Below are 23,078 nucleotides of genomic sequence, written 5' to 3'. Positions count from 1 at the left end.
TATCGATTGTCTTCCGAGTAGACACGCCTATTTGTAGCCACGCCTCCTATACACCCACGCATCCCCACTACAACAGATAATGGGATGTCAACCCACTGTCTTGGTCGTGATTTGTACGACGTTGGGCGCCAGTACACTTTTAAGGGCTTTGTTTCCAGACAGACTGTACCTCTATCTGCCCCAAGGAGGAACGGGAGGGAGCAATAGGAACAAGACAGCTGTCGAGGAATTTTAACAGCCTTTACAAACTTCAAATGAAACAATCTTCGGATCAATGATCAGAAAATAAGGATTTTTTTGGGATTTAGGGAAAATTTTCCGGGAAAACTTTTGGAATGACTTTCAAGATGAGAATTTTGACTGTTAAAAAAGTTTTTCTCCGAAAATTCAGTAAAAAAATCGCTTTTTTTGAGAAAAAAAATTAAAAAATTGGGATTTTTTTGAGGTTCTAAGGGAAAATTCTGGAAAATTTTCACGAAAAATTCTTCAAAAAGGTTTCCAATAGCAAGTTATGAAGGTTACAGAAGTTTTTTCGTAGAAATTCAGTAAAAAAATCTCACTTTTATGGAATAAAAATTCATTACTGACACATTTTTCCTGAAATCACCTTCAAAAATCCGTTTTTCAGGATCTATCCAAACTTATACTTCTCGAATTTATCTATAATCTCTAGGGTATCATTTTAGGATCTCTCACAAGAAATTTCATCAAAATTCTAAGTCCTAAAGTTCCCTTTACTGCCAATAGATCACAAATGGAGTCAAATTATTGCAAAAAACACCCTAAAACTCACTTTTTTTAGGATTTTTTTGGGGTAAACTCGTTTTGATTCGTCCAAAAACCTCTAAAATACTTTTTGGAGACTCCTTAGATGCCTACTTAGGAAGATCAAGCCCCTAAATAACGTTAAAGCCCAAAAAAATCCCAAAAGAAACTAGTAAAGTTTGTCAAAGGGGAGTTTTAGCAATTCGAAAGAGAAACAAACGTAGTGCTGATGAATGCAGCTGAAAGACGATGGATTTGCATTCACCTAGTCGCATAGAACCGGCTTCGGGCACCCGCTACCCGGTAAATCAATATATAATGTATAGCTCGGGTGGAGGTGGTAGCTGCGCATTGTCTATTGTCTCGTTTGGATGCAGCGCCGTCGCAGCAGCCCCTCGCGACTTTCCCAGCAGAGTCCGCGATCCAATGAGAGTCTTGAGGGTGGGAATGTCCGCAGACCAATAAGACACCGGGAGCTTACACCCCCGCAAATCACAATGCCCTTTGTTGTCCTCACCGCCCAGTTACCGAGTCCTGGATCCAGACGATCCAAATGGTGAATGGTAATTACCCGGTACAAACACCAGGTCCAGGGTGACACGCCTCGCTGGCTCTCTATAAGACGGAATGGCGTCTCATACATTTTTTAAGCTTTCAACTATTTTCTTAAAGATAGACCCTAGATCTGGATAGCTCCAATTGCAATGGACTGTTGGCGCAATAACGCCAGCTGAATGCTGCAGCTGTTCCAGGAGCTATTTTTGATCCACCTTTTTGTCCGCGAGGTCGTCATGAAGGCCTTTGCTACATACGCTAAATATAATTACAGGATGTCGTACCTGGGTGTCAGATACATTTTTCCTGGTGTCAAAGCTCATACGATTCATTTTTAAGACACCCACCGAGCTTCAGAGATCTAGAGATGTCTATTGGAATTTTTACGGTAACTTTCAAAGTTATCGACCCAATTGGTCCCATCTTAATGAAATTAACTCTACTTGTCAGTCTTTAAGTACCCACAAAATATGAAAAAAATTGGTTGAGTAGTTTTGGAGATATTTCAAAAAAACACTGGATCAAGAAAAATAACCAAGATAATTTTTTTTGATCCATTTATTTTTGTCCATAACTTTGGAACTAATTGACGGATTTGAATCGGGTTTTTTTTTTTATCAACGCAGTTTCTTATCCTCTACACCCCCTCGAATTTTCAAAAAAATCAATTCAATAAATTTCACACAAAAAAAAATAATAATAAACAAAAAACCTGTAATTTGGCGTGTTTTTACATGAGCACTAGAATATTCCGTAGCTATTAATTATTTATAAAATCCAATGACACTGGCTGCGGAAAAAATTAAAAAAAAAAATGTCGTCCAATTAAGTATCAATTTTTTGCAATATTTTTTTATCACTAACGTATTTATTAGATGTCATACATACAATCCGGTTATATATCAGCTCTTTCATGACTTAATCATCGTTGAACGCTACATACCTTATTTATTGTCCCTCTGACACGCAGCCGGATATTTTTTAATGATGAAATAAAAAAAAAATAAGAACAAAAAACAAGATGAAGATCAAGACAGGAAATTAAAGACAAATTCCACGACAAACGTTTTTATTGTCCGCATTGTACTACTCGCTATTCTAACGTGATTCTTTATGATAATTTGTTATTTACATATTGAGCGACAACAATCGGTGTTTTGCTCCAGAATACACCGATCAAGGTCGCGATGTTTATTGATTACGATCTATAGATTATAATTTCAACCAAAAATGCGATTTTTGGCTAAAATATGGGAAATTTTGAAAAGTTTTAAGAAACCTTTTTTATAGCTGATTTAATTTTATACAAAAAAGGTTTCTTATCATTTTTCAAAAAATCCAGTATTTACCGACTTATAATGAAAAATATTTAATTCACTGTTTTTCGCGGATTTTCGCGGACGGGCAGATGTTTTTAAGATCTAGGCTTGTTTATACTCGTCGGAAAGCTCTTTCTATCAGGAAGACATTTCCTCTATTAAAATTGATCCCAAGAAGCTCGGGTCCGAGAAAAAAATAATAAATGTTATTTTAATAAGACAAAATAATAATAAAAGTAAGAGTAAGAGTAAAAAAAAAAAAAGGAGAAAGAGAACTAGCGGATGGTTGGTTAGCTTGTGAATGAACATTGGCTCGCGAGTTCGTTTCCGGCGGTTATGCTTAGCTGTAGTTAGTTTTATTTTTTTTTTATTTTTTTTTTTTTTTTGCAGTCAGTCCTCAGTCCGGCCGTCATCTCCGTCATCTTTGCCCCTTTCTCATAATATAATAAAAGCTGTTGGTGCATCTCTTATGAATGAGTCGACAGTAACTCTCGGGAGTTTAAAATAAAGGGAATAAAAGAGAAAAACAAATGATCTAGAGCCAACGGGACGGACAAATTTAGAATATATACTGTCTCTTTCTGTTAACGCCACTTTATACCGACCCATTGATCTTGGGTCAAACTTTCTGGTGTGAAAATTCTTCCTTGTAACGAGAGCTTTCCAATGAGTATACGCAATCCTATTTTTTTTTTTTTTTTTTTTTTTGTGGTAAAATGGCCAACCGCGGGAAAACCAAAAAAAAAAAAGGCGGGAAAACCGCGAATTAGATATTTTGGTTAATAACTCGGTAAATATTGGAGATACAAAAAAAATTGTAAGAAACCTTTTTTGTAGAAAATCTTATGAGCTACAAAAAAGGTATCTTATCATTTTTTTTTATCTTCAATATTTTGGCCAGAAAATAAAAAAAAAACATTTTGAAAAAATAAAAGACCATTATCATCATTGTCAGAGTAATTAAATTTAAAATTACGGGCTAAATATTGGAATTTAAAAAAAAATTGTAATAAATTTTTTTTTCATAAAAAATTTAATGAGCTATAAAAAATATATTTTATAATTTTTTTTTGTATCTTAAGTATTTATTTTTATTTATTAAAATGAGTAATTTAAGTTTACCGGATATATGAAAGTTTGTAACGAGTATCCGTCAATCGTAGTTGACAGTTCCGTTTAAAAAACGTTTATCGGATATAAAATCCTGACTGGGATTTGATAACTAAAAAGTTTTAAATAAATTTTGAGATTGAATTGTGTCATCATCACTGTCAATCTGATTGAAACTTAAAGGAAATCGAAATCGATAGCTTTGTATAAATTTATAAAGGAGTTAGTGATAACCCCGACTCTTTACTCCCTATTCTGCCGAACTTTAAAGGGAAAATGAATCCTATCCATAATAAGTTTTATCAGCGTTTTACTCTCTATACTCAACAGATATAAGCTGAGGCTGAGGGTCGGCCCCTTTTTCACTCCTTTGCCACGATTACGTCACTTTAAATGGTTAATGCGCTACCTCATTAATCATTTTCTTCAACCACCTGTCTTGAGTTTATAATTTTTGACTTAAATACGTGAAATATCATAAAATTAAAAGAAACCTTTTTTTTAGCTATTGAAATTTCCTACAAAAAAGGTTTCTTATAAATTTTACAAATTTTTAATATTTATTTCGTAATTTTAAATTTAATTACTCTGACAATGATGATAGTGGTTGTTTAGTTTTTCTAAATGATTTTTTAATTTTCTAGCCAAAATATTAAAGATAAAAAAAAAAAAAAAAATGATAAGATACCTTTTTTGTAGCTCATAAGATTTTCTACAAAAAAGGTTTCTTACAATTTTTTTGTATCTCCAATATTTACCGAGTTATTTATCAAAATATCTCATTCGTGGTTTTCCCGCGTTTTTTTGTAGTTTTCCCGTAAAAACGCGGTTTTTCGCGGTCGGGCAATTTTTTTAGAAACTTAGTCGTATTTGGGCTCATTGGAAAGCTCTCGACAATCTGAACACACTTGGTAAGAAATAAAAATGATAAAAAGAAAAAAAAAAAAAGGACGTTAAATAAGGGAGGGATTAAAAAAAAAAAAAAAAAAAAAAAAAAAAACTTGTGAATAATTGGCGCTCATTACCCCGGTTAGCTAGCGGCTGGTGAAAAGTGGATGCTGATTTAAAAATAGTCCGGAAATATCCGGTGCTAGTAAAAGCCACGGAAATAACCAACGTAGTATGGGACATGGGATGGCAACAGTTTTATCCGCGAAATTACATAGAGCGAGAAACTCTGGCAGATTAATAAAATAACAAGTCTTAGATGAAGAAGATGAAGATGAGGAAGCCGCGTCCGTTAAGTCCGTGCGGGAGTTGAGAAATAGCGCGATTGGAAGCGGTAAGAATTCGCGGATTAAGAGAGGGGGGAGGAGGATCCAAGAGAAATGGTTAAGAATAAGAGGAAGGAATAACCCGAGCACTTAAGCTGTACTGAGGAAGAGCCAGAGATAAAAGGAGTAGAGAGACACCCTGAGAATATTTATAGCCCTCTATCCGTTTCTATCCGGCAATCCGGCTCGGTTTGGCTTAAATGCAGCGCCAGGCTATATTATGTTATATAGTGTGCTACAACGATGTACATTGCCGCCGGTAAGAGTCACTAAAAGATTACACCAGCTAACCGAGGTTTATTATTTCCACTGTTTATTGTGCTTCCGTTTTCCGATTGAGTTGTTACAACGGAATTATTGGGGTTTTGATTGTTAGTTAGATTTTATCGAGTGTCAGGGTCATTTTAGGAGGACTATGGCGATATTCAGGTGAATAATAGAGTTATTGATATTCAGGTAAATGATATTAATATTTAGGTAAATGATATTGATAATTATATTCAGGTGAATGATATTAATACTAATGATCAGATTAATAGTGATAATAATAAATAAATTTCTGACTAAAATAAATTGGTAAATCGTTAGAACTAACCATAATCAAAAAAAATCTTATAACAATAATTTTATTCGAAAACAAAACTTTTTGTCAGTCAAAGTCATTCTCTGAAAAGCAATTTCAGATACACACAACTGAAAATTCGAACTCGAGGTAAAATCATTCCTATAGAAAAGGTTCATAATAACAATAATGACAATAATAATAATAATAATAATAACAATAATAATAATAATAATAATTTCCCTTCTCTTTTCAAGCGCTGTCTGATATATATATATATATATATATATATATATATATATATATATATATATATATATATATAGATAAAATAAGGCAGCGGTAGAGTTCTGCACGGTCTTTTCATTCGAGACATGAATGGCTTGAACGAGTTGAGCCACATCCTACTTCGTACTTCGTTTTACGTCTTTTCCACCATTATCCATCTCGCGTTATTATTTTCTTTTTATCTTTTCTCTTTCCAATTCTATTTCCATTATATACCCGTTCCACCCTCTCCACCTTTTCTTATCAATATTCCGTCCTTTTATCCAAAATTAGTTATTTCAACTTTTTTTTTTTTTTTTTTTTTTTTTTTTTCACCAGGTTAAAATAAAAAAAATATAATTCCAGTGCATCGATTCTCAATAGGCTGAAAATGAAAATAAAAATTCCAGCTCATTGATATTGAAATTAAAAAAGTGTATGTTGTAGAGCGCTCAAGTGACTCTCGAACTTGTACAATTGCCACCAGAATAATGAATAATAAATAATAATAATAAACCCCTTTATTCATTATATTTATCACAGAGAGTTAAATAAAAATCCGGAGATAATTGACCGTTGAAAAATATTATATAGGATGATATTTTTTAGTAGTCGGTGGGTATAACATAAGGAGAAGGTGGACCACGTGTTTTCAATTGAGAATCACGGTCAACACGTGTCGACAGCACAAAGCCGTTATTGTATTTCTTATATATTAATCTTGAGCCGCTCAACCACATTTTAAGATACATACTGGCTATACAGGCTTAACACACTTGATGCTAGTCGATGGGATACATACAGATACAGAGGAAAATAATCGGAATGGAGGCTCATACAACTGTTAAGTACCAAACAATTTTATTATTTTTTAAACGCCAATATCAATATCATTGATATTTACCTAAATATCATTATCAATATCATTAACCTGAATATCAATATCATTATCATTAACCCACCAAAAAAAAAAATTATTCAAGATATTTACCCCCACCAAAACTGTTACTATTTCTCGATTGTGATAATATTCCATCACCCACAGCAGCTACACAACAGGTAGACGTATGGCACTTATCGTTACCACGTGGGCGTGAAATACAGCTCAGGTTAACAACTTGTCCTATTATTTACCCGTCATTTCTACAATAACAATAACAATTACTCATTATCATTATCCCTGACCACGGTGAGAAAGTAATGAACTTTCCAGCTTTGACCAATCTCCAGTAATTTACGCCGCCGCCACCCCCCCCCCTCCGCCTGCCTACAATATTATTGACGAATATTACTGTCAATTCTTAAATTTGAGTGGTCGATAAAAAAGAAGAAAATTACAGAGGGCATTAACAAATGACTGAGGTGAAGCACAACGAACCAAGATCCCCTTTCTCATTAACTTTTTATTCGCAAAAGCACTGAAAGTTTTACTTAGTCAATAAGAACCTCGTCCGGCTTACTTTCTTTACTTACTTATATATTTTTACCCCACACCCCTGGTTACCTTTTTCTGTAGGATAATATAGGGGCGCCAGAAAAGCCCGACAGTGAAAAAGAAAAAGACGAAACAAAGTTGTGACGGAAAAACAAATGCTAAGAGATCAAAGTAGCCTTAGGGCGGCTCATTGGATGATGGAGTTGATTATTTTTATGACATGGATACTCCTTACCCCCCTTCTAGGGTCCGTCATCATCCAACAAGAGACTCAATTCAACTCTACAAAGATATTCCCCGTTCCAGTGTCTTTGCCGTCGCTTACCGTGACCGGAATATATTTTTTCTCATCCTCAAGCTTCCTTTTTGTCTCAATTACAATATTAATTGCTTTTTTGGATGTTATTTTCAAATTTACCCCCAATTTGACCTTGGCGTAATCCCGCTGTACCAAGCTGCAACTTCAACCTCTCGAAAGAGTACCTTAAAAATTTTTCTCACCTTCCGGACCTGATTTTTCCGAATCCTCAAACTCTCAGCTTTAATTTCCTATTTTATTCAAAAGTTTCCGTCCATTTTCCCGGAAGTTACATCAATTTTCCCAAAAAACCCTTATTTTTCTAAAAATGCCATAACTTTTTAAAAAAACAATCGCAGCGTCCTCTATAATGACTCAAATTAAAGCTCTTTCTTTCCGCTACAAGCTTCTGTCCTCAAACTGCCCGAAAAAAATTTTCCTCCCCTTTTTCAAGGCGATTGAATCTGACCTTGAACCTGTCTAATTTGAGCCCTTTACAAAGGCACTTTGAAAAGGTCGAAAAATTAATTTAAGGTCTCTAAAACTAAATAGCTAAGATTTTAAACTCTTTTCCGAGTCCAATGAGCCCAACCCGGTCATTGTACGATAATTAGAACCAAAGTTACAGTTATTTAAAAATTGATCAAAAATTCTGTAGTGTTTTTTTTTATAATTACTTGGAAAATTCTCTTGGAAAAAGGGAAAAAAATTTATGAATAATTATTTTACATCAGAAAATTTATCTAGAGGATCAATAGATGTCGTCGGTTGCTACGGCAATGCACCTGGTAATTATAATTACTGAATAAATAGAGTAACAGATATTTGTAGTCGGTGGTTGTATTGAGGCAAGAGGAATTCTGGCTCTGTTTAAAAGCTTGGAGAGGTAGGATAGTCGATGTCGATATCAGGACGATCCTGGGAAGACAGGTGAAGGGCGGAGGGTGAGAGGTAGCCCATTATATGCGCGGCAGACCCTCATTGGTAGATTCCGCGCAGTCGATATCCTCCATTCAATCACTCAATGGGTTATATTTGTAGTTTGAGTAGTATCACCCCCGCTCAATTTTAACAAAGCTTCATATTTCCATTGGCCCTTTGTTATCTGATCCCCCACTCCAACTCTCTTCCACATTGGTTGTCCATCTTGAATTTCCCGGAAAATCGTCGAGCTAATTGTCGTAATGAAGAGCAGGATGTATTAAATATTAACGGTAGATCAATCGGATCCCCCCGAGCCTCGTGTTACCCTCGATCCAAATCCACCCCTATTAACGGAGCTCGCTTAACCCCTTGAGCTGTGGTCGTATAAAGTTGTTATGTTTGTCCTTTGAGCAGTTAACTCGGTGAGGGCGCTGGTATGTAGCCTGTTGGTATGTTTCGCTCAAGGGAAGGGAGGGGGGGGGAGGAGGAGAGAGGGAGGGCAACGCCCGATTACATCCTCTGGGACCAGATCTGTCGCTAATGGCTTTGGGATACTTGCTAGACAACTTTGTCATCGGCCTGCAATGAGATCCAGTACATAGACGCTCTTCAGGGACCTCACTGGGCATAATTGATAGACGAGTTTTTTTCTAGAGGGGTGGGGGAAAAAATTTGGGTCAAAGGATGGGGTAGTGAGTCGCGGAAATCGATGAAGATTATTAAAACGAGTATTTTGAGATATTAAACGACCAAATCGGTTAATTAGCGGCTGAGATATGGACAATTTAATTTTTTGAACGAAATTTAAGGTTCTGGGTTCGAGCCCTGAGTAAGTGTTTTTTTTGGTGATTTTAAATTGTTAAAATAACTAAAGGTGGATATTAATAGATGATTAATCATCATAGGCAACAAAACTCTTTGAGGGAGTAAAATAAAGTAAATAAATAATTCTCAAGGCTTTCATCCCCTTCGTGGGGCGACAAGTGGTGTACTCATTGTACGGTATGACGGCTCGTGAATGGAAAATGAACCTCAAGAAAACGGCATGCTAATGAAAGGAATTCGCGGGAGCTAAACAGAGAAAGAGAGAGAAAGAAAATTAGAGGGGTGGGGGTAATGAGAAACGGAATAGGCGAATCAATCATCCCTCGACTCATTAGCTACAGTGTAAGCTCGTTCATCTCTTTCAACTAATACACTCGGTCTTCATGAGCTTTCCGTCTTACTTGACACCGGATCTTATTGAGCCCGGTATTTATCGGAATAATTGAAACGTAATTGCCTTTTTTTTTTGTTTTTTTTGTTTTTACTTTTTTACTTTTTTGGGGAAGGGGCATTGGTAGCGCTTATTGAGACAATTATTTATTGATTTTTAATGGTAAGATCTGATAATTAAATTTTAATCCCCCTCCTACAACACTTTCTATTTTTAACTCCTTAAAAATCAAAAATTCAAGCCATGCAAATGCTCGAGTCCTTTTCTTCTCTGGGATCAGCACAGACTAATTTGATTTTCCACCCCGAACAATGTTGTCCTCTGAATAATTCCCTTTGATTGTCGTCACTTACTCCCCATATGACCTTTGCACCCGTATCACGTTGCTCATTTCCATGACTGGAGTTCCTAGATGACCGTCAAAATTCCTCAAAAAAAAAAAAAAAAAAAAAAAACACTTGCTCCTTCCAAAGAACTTCGATAAGCAGGGGGTGGGTGACTGGTAATCGATTTTAATACTAGTGTGAAATCGGGCGGCTTTATGCTTTAATATCATCGCTAAGCCTGTCTTTTATGACAGACGGAGCCAGCCAAGGATATTGGTAATCTTAGTCGAGAGGAGTAATATCGCCGTTATCCTACATCCTCATCCGACGAGGAGCATAAGAGTCATTTCCAAGGGCTCATTCAATGCGCCTTATATGAGCAGGCTGGGGGGGGGGGGTGATGAAAGTCTAGGTACTGCTCCGCCATCTAGAGCCTCGTGATCCCACTAATGCGGTATTGACGCGGTTGTTACTTACGGAGGCTCTTTGCGGAGATAAATAATATTTCTCCCCCCAGCGCCCTCTGCAATTAATGGTATTATTGTTATTGGGTCGTAAGGATGAGAATATTTGCCGAGTCACTTTGATGAGAACAAATTAAGGATCTTCTTTATTGTGCTCTGGGTGCACAAATTATAGTTTGATAGATCGGAGAGGGGGGTGAAAAATTTGGGTCAAAGATTCTAAAAAAGACGTGAAGGGATCGATAGTAGAGGTGACCGTGGTCATTTGGTGCTTTGGAGCAGTCAGATCGAATGATTTGGGGAGAAGATAGTAGGGACTTAATAACTACCCAGACGGTACCGGGTTCGAATCCTGCACAGTGTAAATTTAATTGTTTATTTTTTTTTTCCGTATTATTATCTACACAATATTTTTTTTAGCTTACTCACCCCAATTCCTAGTAATTCGGGTAACGCTTAACGAGCAATCGTCAAATTAAATTTAAACGCCACGAGAACGAATCATTAACTCGGACGCGCACCGTTAATTTAACTGCAAATTACGTTTAAGCACCTCCTGAGCTTACTTTAATCTTCGATATGTCGCCACTTTTTAATTATCTCAAATCAAGGAACAATTTTTTTATTTTTCCGAGCCTTTAAAAAAATATTTTTAAAAAACTTACTGAAGAAATCGATAATAATTGATTGAATAATCCAAACAACAACAACAAAATTATAATTCCGGGAATTTAAAATCCGTCGGGGCTGTTTTTACCCCACATCAGTCTCGTACTCTTTTTCCTCCTTTGGCTCTACCCCCTGCCCTGTCCTCTTTGAGTCGTCTCCTGGTTCGGGATTAGCACCTCGTATAAAAGTGTACTTTTTTTTTTGCGTCTGTGTGTATGAGGAGAAATAAATAGAAAGGCGGGAGCAGAAAAAAAAAAAAAAAAAAAAAAAAAATAGCCCCTTTTATTTCTGCAGAGTTTTCTCCAAGAAAATTAGTTTTCACGACAATTTTTATGAAAGCATTGAAAGGAAACTCTACAAGGCTTTTATTACAAGGCTATTTTTATTTTATATATATTTATATGTATATTATGTTATATTATATTATTATATGTATTTTATGATTATGAAAGGCCGCGTTAATCGGTCGCGAATACAAAAGATGTGTCTCCCTCTTGGTCGTTTGTTTAAGACTCAGTAATTAGTAACAATAATTGTCCTGGGCTTAATAATGACCTTGGTGAATAATTATGAATTGAGATTGAGAGCAAGATGGTTTCAATGCGACCCGGGTGTCTTTATGAGAGCTATTATATAATTACGTGATTGTTTGAGCTTAATTAAAAAACGAGACGCATTTTCATTTAATTTTTTTTTTTTAAATTTAGTTATTGAAATAAATTTAAAGTTTAAGTAACTTTTTTTTGGTGTTTTATGATAATGATATTGATATTCAGATAATTGATAACATCCGTAATTAATCAGGGATAAACGATACAAGTGATAAGGGATTTAGTTAATGTTAAGTGATTAACCAGTCTGGATGGATTGTAAACAAAGAAGCGCATTAATTAGATGTTGATCAGAAATGGGGATCGTCTGATTGAATAGAGGTAGTGGATGGCGAATGGCGGATGGTGGATGGTGAATGTGAGTTAAGAACAAGTCGAAGGATAGTATGGCGATACTGGAGACTACAACTGCGGGTAGTACAACTAAACAGGAACAGGACAATAAAAAGTTAATGGTCTTACGACAGACACGAGTAAGAAATCCTCTCCTCGGGTAGGATTAAAAAATGGACAACGCAAATAAGAGGAGGTACTGCTAAAGGTAAAGGGCGTAAGAAGAAACGGGTAGGGAATAAATACGAAGGAGATGTAATCGCTGAAGGAAACAAGCGGCGGAATTGTTCGGAGAATAATTGAAAGCGCCGCTTACCGCGAATGTTTAGCTTCTTTCATTCCCATTCCCGTCCAATCCCTATTCTCATGCTCTCAAACTTTCTGATAATTTTTTTTTATTTTACTTTTTTTTTTGTCAATGGTTGTCATCGTTTTTGACGATCAGTAATTTTTTTACTGAGCAGTTATCGGTGATTTTATAAATAAGATCTATTGATTTTTTGTGGAGACATTGGGGATGATATAAGAAGTCAAATTAGAAAGATTCAAATCAATCGATCAATTAGTTTTTGAGTTATAGTCATTTAAAAATGGAAAATACGAAAAACGAAAAAAAAACTTTTTTTTACTGGGTTGACATTTTGAGCTAATTTTTTGTGGAGGCCTTGGGGACAATAAAAGAAGTCAAGTTAGAAAGAATGAAGTCAATTGGTTGATTAGTTTCTGAGTTACAGTCATTTAAAAATGAAATATAAAATTTTCCGAGAAACTGCCGAATTTTCAGACTCTTCCGTCGATTTAAAAAAAAAAAAAAATTAATTTTCTTTACGAGAATGGTAAAAATAGGGTCTAAATAATAGAGAGGAGAAAAAATATACATGGTATTGGAAACCGATAGTTCGTGAATAAATAAAGGAACAATATTTTTAAAACGTCTATAATTCGCGATCCGAGGGAATGATAAAAAAGGGAAAGACTGCTCAAGGGGTGGTAGACTGCGGGATAGATCACCCTCCTAGGTGGTATTTATCGGCCCGTCGAGTATACCAGAAAATGCTAGTCCTAGCCCGTAAGTATAAAAAGTATTAAGTTTTATTAAACTTTTTAAGCGTACAATCGCCCGGTCACTGTTTTAGTAATGACCATCCACGAGGGCACGTGCTCGATGTGATAGTGAACCTCTCTTTGTCTTCTGGTTGGTTTATTGCACGCGAGAGACTTTATTCTGGAGATCAATCGACGGACAAGTGGCCACGTGTGGAGGTTGCTTTGCGGAAAATGGTCAAAGGGTGGGTGACGATCTTTATTCCTAATTTATAGGCGTGTAATACTGATGTTAGGTTGATTTGATACTGCGTTAGTTTTCCACAAAAAATCAGCTCAAAATTTCAACCCAGTAAAAAAGAGTTTTTTTCTGTTTTTCGTATTTTCAGCTAAAAAATCAGCTCAAAATTCCGACCCACGGCCCATAACCTGTTGAACTTAAAATTGAGTAGCAGTTATGGGTTAAAACCAAATAATAAATAACTTGTAATAACAATAAAGAAGCTAAAAGATGAAACATGAATAATCTGGGGATTTGGATTGAGTTTTATTTAATATTAATGTCGGCTTTCTATTCGATTGGTATGTATAAACGTTGGACGAATCACCAACCGGGAACCGGCTACTTTCTCGATCCTACATTGGATGCTGTGAAAGCAGGACTCGAAGTTACTTCTTATTGCCCAGCACCGACTACTCGCTACTCGCTACTTACTACCGATACATACGTGTATAATACAGTTAAACAACGTAAACAACTGGCATACACGCTCAATAACCACCGAGTAGTTAGATCCAATGTTAAATGTTCGACTCATCTTTGTTGTGATACCGGTCACCAGCGGGAGGGGGGGGGGGTCAGGAGGAAGAAACGGGGGATTTTATCGACAAAAAGTTGTCTTATAGGAAGCCGACGTCCGCGATCGAAATAATAATAAAAGTGCACCGAGGAACAAAAATAAAACTGAGGATTGCGACAACACGATCCGACAATTTATTGGTGAGATAGCGGGCATATCTCCTTCCGTATACACCTATAAGAACTACCAGTTTCTCATCCAAAAATTCATCATATGACTACTGACTATATTACACAATTTTCAAAATGTTGGGCTAATTTTTTGTGGAGACCTTTAGAATAATATAAGAAGTTAAGTTGGAGAGAATCAAGTCAATCGATCGATTAATTTCTGAGTTATAGTCATTTAAAAATGAAAAATACGAAAAACAAAAAAAAACCTTTTTTTTACTCGCTGGAAATTTTTGGCTGATTTTTTGTGGAGACCTTTGGGGCAGTAAAAGAAGTTAGGTTAAAGAGAATCAAGTCAATCGCTCGATTAGTTTCTGAGTTATAGTCATTCAAAAATTTAAAATGTAGCAGATAATAGGATCGAAAGAAAAATTCAATATTTTATCGCCCAAAAAATGATGAAATTGATGATTTATTCAATATGTTTGAAGTCTAGTCCACCTTCAGCGACACTCTTCCCTTGAAATCAACATCGGAAGTAATATGTTACTCTGAAAATAACCTCGAACCTAAAACTGTCATCGGCAATAAATAAAAACGTGAAACAAAAGAAAACAAAAGAGGAGTTGAGTAAAGTCGGCTTAGTCCTAAACGAAAAAATAAATAAAAAATAAAAAATAAAAAATAAAAAAAAAAAAAGAATCGTTTGAAATGCTAAACCAAAAGTATTTCCGTGGTACAGATACACAACTACACTTTCCGTCCTTTCATTGGTATATTCATTGGACATGAAGAATAACGCCATCCAGGATAGGAGTGAGGAGTGAGAAAAAGGCCAGAGATGAAGAAGAAAGGGACCGAGAGATACCAGCGAGTGGAGTGGAGGAAAAAAAAGAAGATGACTTGGATTGGTGACGGCGGCAATGAAAAACTGAGGGAAGAAGTACCAGAAAGTGAAAGAGAGAAAGAGAGAGGTTGACGAAGAGGACAAGGGGACAAACACATGTTGCACACTCGGTCCACGCATGGTAGTCGTCGCCATACGCCATACCATTTATACGTTCAAACATATACATACGTACGCAACAAAACAGAGAGGAAGACTAACAAGACAATGGAAACAACAGCTGCATGATAGATGATCCCAGCACAGGCAACTTCTTCTCTCTTTTATCTTCCCTCCGACGACGAGGTTTCTTCTTCGTCTTCTTCGGTACCACTGATTATTCTTGTTATACGTTTATACTATGTTATTTTCTGCTTTTAGACACTTGAAGAACATAACCTGTTAAATTTGCGAAATTGTATTGGCTGTAACTCAGAATCTAATCGATCGATTGACTTGATTCTCTATAACTTAACTTCTTATACTGTCCCAAAGGTCTTCACAAAAAATCGGCTCAAAATTCCGACCCACAAAAAAAAGGTTTTTTTTTTGTTTTTCGTATTTTCCATTTTTAAATGACTATAACTTAGAAACTAATCGATCGATTGACTTGAATCTCTCTAACTTAACTTCTTATATCACCGTGAAGGCCCTCCACAAAAGATCAAGCTTATATTCTCTACCACATATGTTATCTAAACTGTAATAGGTGTCGGAATAGGAATATACATGAGATAATTCTCTAAGCTGACAATGACAGCGAGTTAGTGTAACCATATCCGTAGCTCTTACAATTCTCCATTGTTGTCCATTTATTCGTACGAATCTGACAATAGTAATCGTTGTATACCGTTACATAGATACTATATAAACTGTATAATATGGTATATATGTTACCTCAATGCTAACTCCCGTCTCTAACTCTGTTCACCGGCATTTTTAATACGCATGACATTATCATCCTAGCGGCTTACGCTCAAACACGTTTGTACTATTATTATTATTTTGAAAAATAAATTAAAAATTAAAAATTTCCATTAAAGTGACTGACTAATTAATCTGAAGGAGAAAGTTAAACTCTCATGCGTACGTCCTCATTTTACTTGATATTATACATATGTAGATAATATATCTATGACAAAAATGAGAAAAAATATTTTCAATATTTGAAAGGTATAAATATATATATATATATATATATATATATATATATATATATATATATATATATATATGTATATATATCAAGGTTATATTTTATATGGAGGGGGTTTTTATTAAAATTCAAAATTGTTGAAAAACAAATAAAATAACAAAGACTGTTTGCACTGGCCGGTGTTTGATCAAATGACGGCTTCTGTATTCTTTTGGTATTCACATATCGAATATTGTTTGGATTTGTCAGACAATGTCCATTATGTTATCAATTATGATCTGTCATTACGAAATGGGTGATTAATTGCGTTAATATTGTTGTATTGGTACTCGGTGGAAGTGGAAGGATTATTTACGGATGAGTTGCCGTCAGCGATAATGGACAAGATCGAAAAGCAAGAGACCCAGGTCGTTGTTCGGGTCAGAAAAATCATTTATTTTTCGATTTTTTGTTATCGCTGACTTTTCCCTGAATTAGAAGATTAAAAAAGTTATCAATATCACTGAAATTTATTACTTGAAATATCATTAAGAGTTATCACTAATTATCACCCGATTTCTGGCCTAGTTATTATTGATTGTTATCACTAAATTTTTAGGTCTAAATTTTCAAATGATATTTTAAATCATCATCTAATTTTACGATGAGTTATCACAAATAAGTTATCGCTGATAATCGACAGAATTGCTATTTTTCTTTCATCAGAACCCCAACTCACTTTCATTACCGAGCTATCAACAATCAAATAATCACCTTGTAATAACCTCCACTTCCCTATTTCTTTTTACCACCAATTACACGATAATCCCTTCCACCCCATCCTGGCTTATTATCCCTTATGAGCTGATACAAAGTGTCTCCTCGTATTCCATCTAGATATCTCAGTATGATTATACATTAGCCTGTCGTGGCGCATCCTAAGTAGGCAGATAGATAGATAGATAGATACGATCGAGTGCCGTCCAATGTATACACACACACGCTTCCTCCTCTCTCCCCCCCCCCTTCCCCTTCCTTGTTCCTTCTTCAGTGACATGCGACGATAGATCTATACAGACGGCTGTTTGATGCTCAGATCCTTGGGCACGGCCACGCGCTTTGACTGCTCCCTAGAGAATAAAATCTCTCTGTCGTCCCTTCAAACCCTTCGTATATTTTATTCCCATTTTTCTCTTTTAATTCCCAGACCACCCTCGAGCTCATACCGTCAATATTTGCAAGTTTTTTTTTGCCTCTTGGAGAATTAATCCTCATTTATTTCTGTAAATATTCGTAAAAATAAATTTTTGAATTCGTTGGTGAATTCTTCATAAAATTATCTTTAATTTGAGTACCCACTTGATTCGTTCAAAAATCCAGAATTTCCAAAAAAAAATTCAAAAATTTGGAATTTTGGAAAAATTGAGTAAGTACTCATTTTTTAGGAAATTTTCTGCTCATTAAAAAGCGGAAATTGTTTATGCAATACAATCAACAGTTTGACGGGAATCGAGGGTGTTCTTTATTGTGGTTACTTTATTATCGCGATAAAAATTCATTACTGGTCTCTTGGCGCAGTTCCTTATTGTCACGCGAGACCGGCGAGGGTAGTTCCCCCTTTTTTTTTTTTTTTTTTTTTTTTTTTTAAGAAAGCAGCAAGCACTTTTTTGTTCCTTTTGAGAAAAGTATTGGGAAGCGAATGGGATCTTATGATCACGAGGGAGCAGCAATTTATAAATAATTGATCCGAGTCCGGTAAAAAATGAATTACGTTTCCCCATGTACTACAATATATAATATGGAGTTGGTTTACAGTAAAACGAGGACCGTACCCGCGAGACACTAACTTACGTCCTAGTATTTTTCTCAATGTACCGAAGGAGGGACACATACATAATATTATAGTAGTTGTAGTCTGTACCGTAACATAAGCCGCATCAATTTTGCAATTCGAGAAATTTTATGTCGCACGGACGCCATTTATTATGGATCGCCTCAACCCCTTCTTCTTCAGATATTTTTATTAAAGTAAGTCATTTTTTTTCGGGGTCCAACTTGCCCTATTTTGGTTCTAAGCTGAGAAAAATATAATTAATTATTTATTTCGAATTTTTTGGACCTGGACCCATAACCTGTTCGAATAAAAATTTATGAATAACTTTATCTAAAGATTTTGACTTGCTCTCTTAAATCGTCAATTTATCTTCTCCTATTTGTGCTTCTATTCCTGTTTCTTATGGCTGCCCGGATGTCGTATAATGCCGGCCACCGACAAAAGCGTTAGTTTTCTTTAATACACCGGCATTTTCACTCAACTGCACTATCCTCTTTATTTATTTTTAAGCTCCTTGTATATACGAGTATAAGGTATAAGTATACGAGCGTTATTTTTTTTATTTTATTTTTATTTCTATTTATTTTATACCCCCTTCTACAATGTTATAGTCCCGACGTTCATTCTATAGAGTCATGACAACATCTACACATACATATGTATGAAGGTATATCTGTATATTATACGGTGATAAAGGATCCTCGTCTTACAAAGCCACAAGATCCCTTTGTACGCCAAGTGTACAACGTAAATTTATATACATGTATGTTGTGTTGATTGTATACTATACATATATAGATATATACACAAGACAAGTACTGTACCTACAATAAAATACTTTCTACGAGTAAGAGTTAGTTTGAGAATTAATGGCGAGTTCACGCGGTTGTTGAGTACTTTTCACACGCGAATCAACAACATTTTGTTCTCTATTTTTATTGTTATTGTTATTGCTGTTGGTGATTAGACGAGTCAAGTGTCTAGATAATTACTAGATTTATTTTATCATGATTTTGTAAAAATCTCGTTTACTATCTACGTTGCGAAATTTTGATTCAAGCAGGTTATGGGCTCACGGAAAAAATTTTTGGCTGATTTTCTGTAGAGACCTTTGCAACATCAAATTAAGTTAATCTAAAAAAAATCAAATCAATCGATCAATTAGTTTCTAAGTTATAGTCATTAAAAAATAGAAAATACGAAAAACCAAAAAAACCTTTTTTTTTTGTGGGTTGAAATTTTGAACTAAATTTTTGTGGATACCTTGGGGACAATATAATAAGTTAACTCAGAGAGAATCAAGTCAATCGATCGATTAGTTTCTGAGTTATAGTCATTTAAATACAAAAAATACGAAAAACAAAAAAAAACCTTTTTTTGGATGGATTGGAATTTTTGTTTGATTTTTGTGGAGACTTTTGGGACATTAAAATAACTAAAAATCCGCAACAACAACAACAAAGTTTGTCTCCAAAAACTGAGCAATTAAAATTTTTGAAAACCTTTTCAAAGCCATAGCATTAAAAACGGGCGACAGAGCTCAAAGGAAAATAATGTTTCTCTGATTACGCAGCTCAGTGGATTGTCGAGTCTATTTTGTTCCTGTCTTGTTTTATTTGTGCGTCCACCGATTCTCCCCCTCTCTCTTTCTCTCTCTCTCTCTCTCTCTCTCTAAGCGAGACTGGGACCGGATTAAAATGATGTTTGCGTGAAAGCCAAATGCTTTACAAACTTTATCTCAGCGAGTGTTCGTATTAGTCGCGTAATAAAGGAAAGAGAGGGGGAGAGCCGATGGCAAAGGCTGGAAGTGGGGCAGGGGAAGCACACTGTGGCCCTTTTATCTCAATCTGTGACTGTGACTGCGACTGTGTCTGTTCTGTGATGATGTGGCCCCCAATGTCTCTGTTTGTATTCCTAATTTCTTTAGCCTGTAGGTGCACTGTCCCGTGTATTATTATCCAATCTTATCTCCGCCCTCTATCTCTACTGAGGCTCTAATACCTAACGCTCTTTGTTTATGTTTATTAAACAGCTCAATAGCCCAAGTTTTTTTTTTTTTTTTTTTTTTTTTAATTTCAAAATACTCTTTTGAGGTCGTCAGAGATTATTTTTTTTTAATCCGAGAGTTATTAGTTTTTTCTTAGAATAATTTTAACGTGGGAAATTTTTAATTGAATTTATAAAAAAAATTTATTTTCCCGCCAAAACTTAAAAAACCTAACTTTCTTCTACTTTAACCCCCCCCCCCCCACTCCTCTTTTTAAACCGCAAAATAAAATCGACGAGTCTTAAAAGTTGGCGCTCGCTGACAATATACATTATCGGTGCATAAATATATATACAAATATACAAATCCAAACTCACACCAAGATAAAATCCACACAGACGTAAGGCTTATTCCTCGGAACGTGTAGCGGGTATTATATTATACAGGAACATAATGCTTGCATTGATAGCCGTCGTCTCTTTCACGCACGCGATCTGTTGGAGGCTCAGCCTCAGCCTCAGCCTCAGCCTCAGCCTCAGCCGGGTTAGATAGCTCCAGAGGAGACGGCTGCAACTCCAACTCGTGTCCGGTGACAGCGGCCAGTGTCCAGTCTCTCCCTCCCGTTGAGTGTCCACAAGATTTATTTTCCCATGCAACACATATGTGGCCACCTTCCATATGAAAAGTCAAAGTCCTGCCTCGGCTTCTCACTCCACCGAGCCCGGCATTTTTTATTCTTCTGTTCTTGTTCTTATTTTTATTTTTATTTTTATTCTTCGGCGTCTCATCACAAATATATAGATATACATTTTTAACTCCCAATCGTGACAATGAGTCACCACAAGGTACTCTGATATTGATAGGCTACTCAAACATCCGATCTATTGTCGCTATCGATATTTAATATTTAATACCGTATTTTTTTTAACGATAACGGACCTTTCAATGAGGGTAGATAACCTTTTTTTCTTTTGTCCCGGAGTTACACTTAAATTGTTTTCTTTACAATACCCCAACAGAGTCCTATCGCTCTTGAGATTTTATCTAAGGCATGTTTTTTTTTTCTTTAAATTCAAATTTATTCAAACTCGGCTTTAGTGTAAATTACGTTTGCTATTTTTAAATTACTATTACTCAGAAACTAATTGATCGATTGATTTGAATCTTTCTAATTTGATTTCTTATATTTCCCTAAAGGTCTCCACAAAAAATCAGCCAAAAATTTCAAGCCAGTCAAAAAGAGTTTTTTTTCGGTTTTTCGTATTTTCCATTTTTAAATTACTATAACTTAGAAACTAATCGATCAATCAACTTAATTTTTTATACTATAAATACTATCGACAAAAACTAACCCATAAAATCAATTGTCAACAGAAACGCTAATCCTAAGACAGATAAGAGGAAAAACAGGCTACCTAGACGTAGAGCCGATGCTTTGCCTAAGGAAACATTCTTAAAAATAGTAAAAGTAGTATCTGCAGTCCATAATCCGAGCGTACACGCACACTGGTGCTTACATAAGCATACGAGCAAAAAGAGCCGAGCATACAGAGCCCTCGGGCAGGTATGGCTGCTTGTGAGAGTTTACCTGATGCTGCCTAGGAGCCAGCAGGTGACCGTGTTTACTCTCTCGAAGCTAAATATCAACAATTGCAATAATTGTTACCAATAAAAATTTAGTACAAAAACGTCTGACGATCTCTATGACGTCTTTGTCGATTAGTTATCTCCCCTCGACAAACACTCGCCTCAATGCCACGATATCGGATCGGATATTGTTATTATCACCCTCGATGTCTTATCTATCAACTTACCGGATTTTGGGTCCTTTGATTCTGCTGGGCCCCGCCTATGACTCATTGGGACGCAATGATCCGTCTGAAACAAGGAAAATTATTGGTTTAATTTAATTTAATTTAATTTTAAGCTCAAAAGTTAGTAAATTTACCGCCCTTTTGCGTTATCCATATGCAGAATTCCTAACTTCAATATTTCATCCAAAAAATTGGATTTGAAAAAGAAACCAACGAATTCGTGGGGGATTTCAATGATCAGATTTGGTTGTTTTTGGTGGTTTAAACGATAATAACAACAACTTTATAATTAATATCTTAAAAAGGTAACGTCTTGAAGTTGAAAAAGGTAAAAAAAGGATGCCGGACATGCCGTAACCGTCGGAAGCTGCAGGTGGTCTGATCTATAAATAGTTAGATGATGTTGGGATTGAGGTTGCTGGTATATGGGAGTGGATATACGAGTATTGACGTGGCACACAGACAAATATAACGTTAAGCTCAAACACAGAGACATCATACGGTAAGAGATACTCTCTACTTCAGTAGCTGGCATTAGAAAGCTGATGCCGGCGATATGATTTCTTCCGCAAATGTTTTATTCGAGCTAACAATAATAATTATAAATGTGATGTGAGGATTCAATTGGCATCCCATATTTATATATATATATATATATATATATATATATATATATATATATATATATATATATATATATATATATATATACCATATATCTATATATACATCCCTACACTGGAGTCAAAGTAACGACGGTTGTTTAATTAGCCCGAGATTAGTTGCCAGGACAGTCAAGTGGCTTGTACCTGAGTAGCGTAGGTATAATGTAAGAATTACATGCGGCAGCAGGATGCTGGAAAGTCCAGTCCAGTCCAGTCGAGTCCACTCCACTCCAAAGCATGGTCAGGTGGCTCGCAAGGACGCGCCAGGCCATTCACCCGTCTTGTACATATGCGTACTTATTTTTTCAAAAGAGAGAGGCCGAGGCAGAGAGAGGCTACAGGGCTCCGCTGACGCCCCACCTTATTGCTCTTTTATCTTCCTCTTCCGAGTTTAGTCTGTTGTTAATTTACTCTTACAGGTTACCTGATTTATTATTAATCTCCTGAGTTACTTTTTTTGCTTTTATTATAGTTAATTTCGCGATTAATCAACGGGCTAATCGACTCTTCTGGTTGTTTACGAGGATTAATTACATAGTCACGGAGCAAAATTTTTTTTTAGTCCAGCAGGTTATGGGCCCAGGTAAGGAATTTTTAGTGGGGACCTTTAGGACA

The 23,078-nt window shown here is 35.7% G+C and overlaps 1 protein-coding gene across 2 annotated transcripts in view; it reads right to left on the bottom strand.

The window, feature by feature from the left end:
- Positions 1-23,078, bottom strand: part of Sox102f (transcription factor Sox102F) — a 51,249-nt gene that overhangs the window by 17,634 nt on the left and 10,537 nt on the right. For both annotated transcript variants that reach the window (XM_074252530.1, XM_074252531.1), the window contains exon 2: positions 21,799-21,862. The gene's annotated coding sequence lies outside the window, so the exon portion shown is untranslated. The remainder of the gene's footprint in view (positions 1-21,798; positions 21,863-23,078) is intronic.

Source organism: Cotesia typhae, unplaced genomic scaffold, assembly GCF_013202065.1.
Source record: "Cotesia typhae breed Kobodo isofemale line unplaced genomic scaffold, CoteBio_Ctyphae scaffold_121, whole genome shotgun sequence".
NCBI lineage: Eukaryota > Metazoa > Arthropoda > Insecta > Hymenoptera > Braconidae > Cotesia > Cotesia typhae.
Note: the sequence above shows the minus strand (reverse complement) of the source record. Positions and strands in the feature narration are given on the sequence as shown.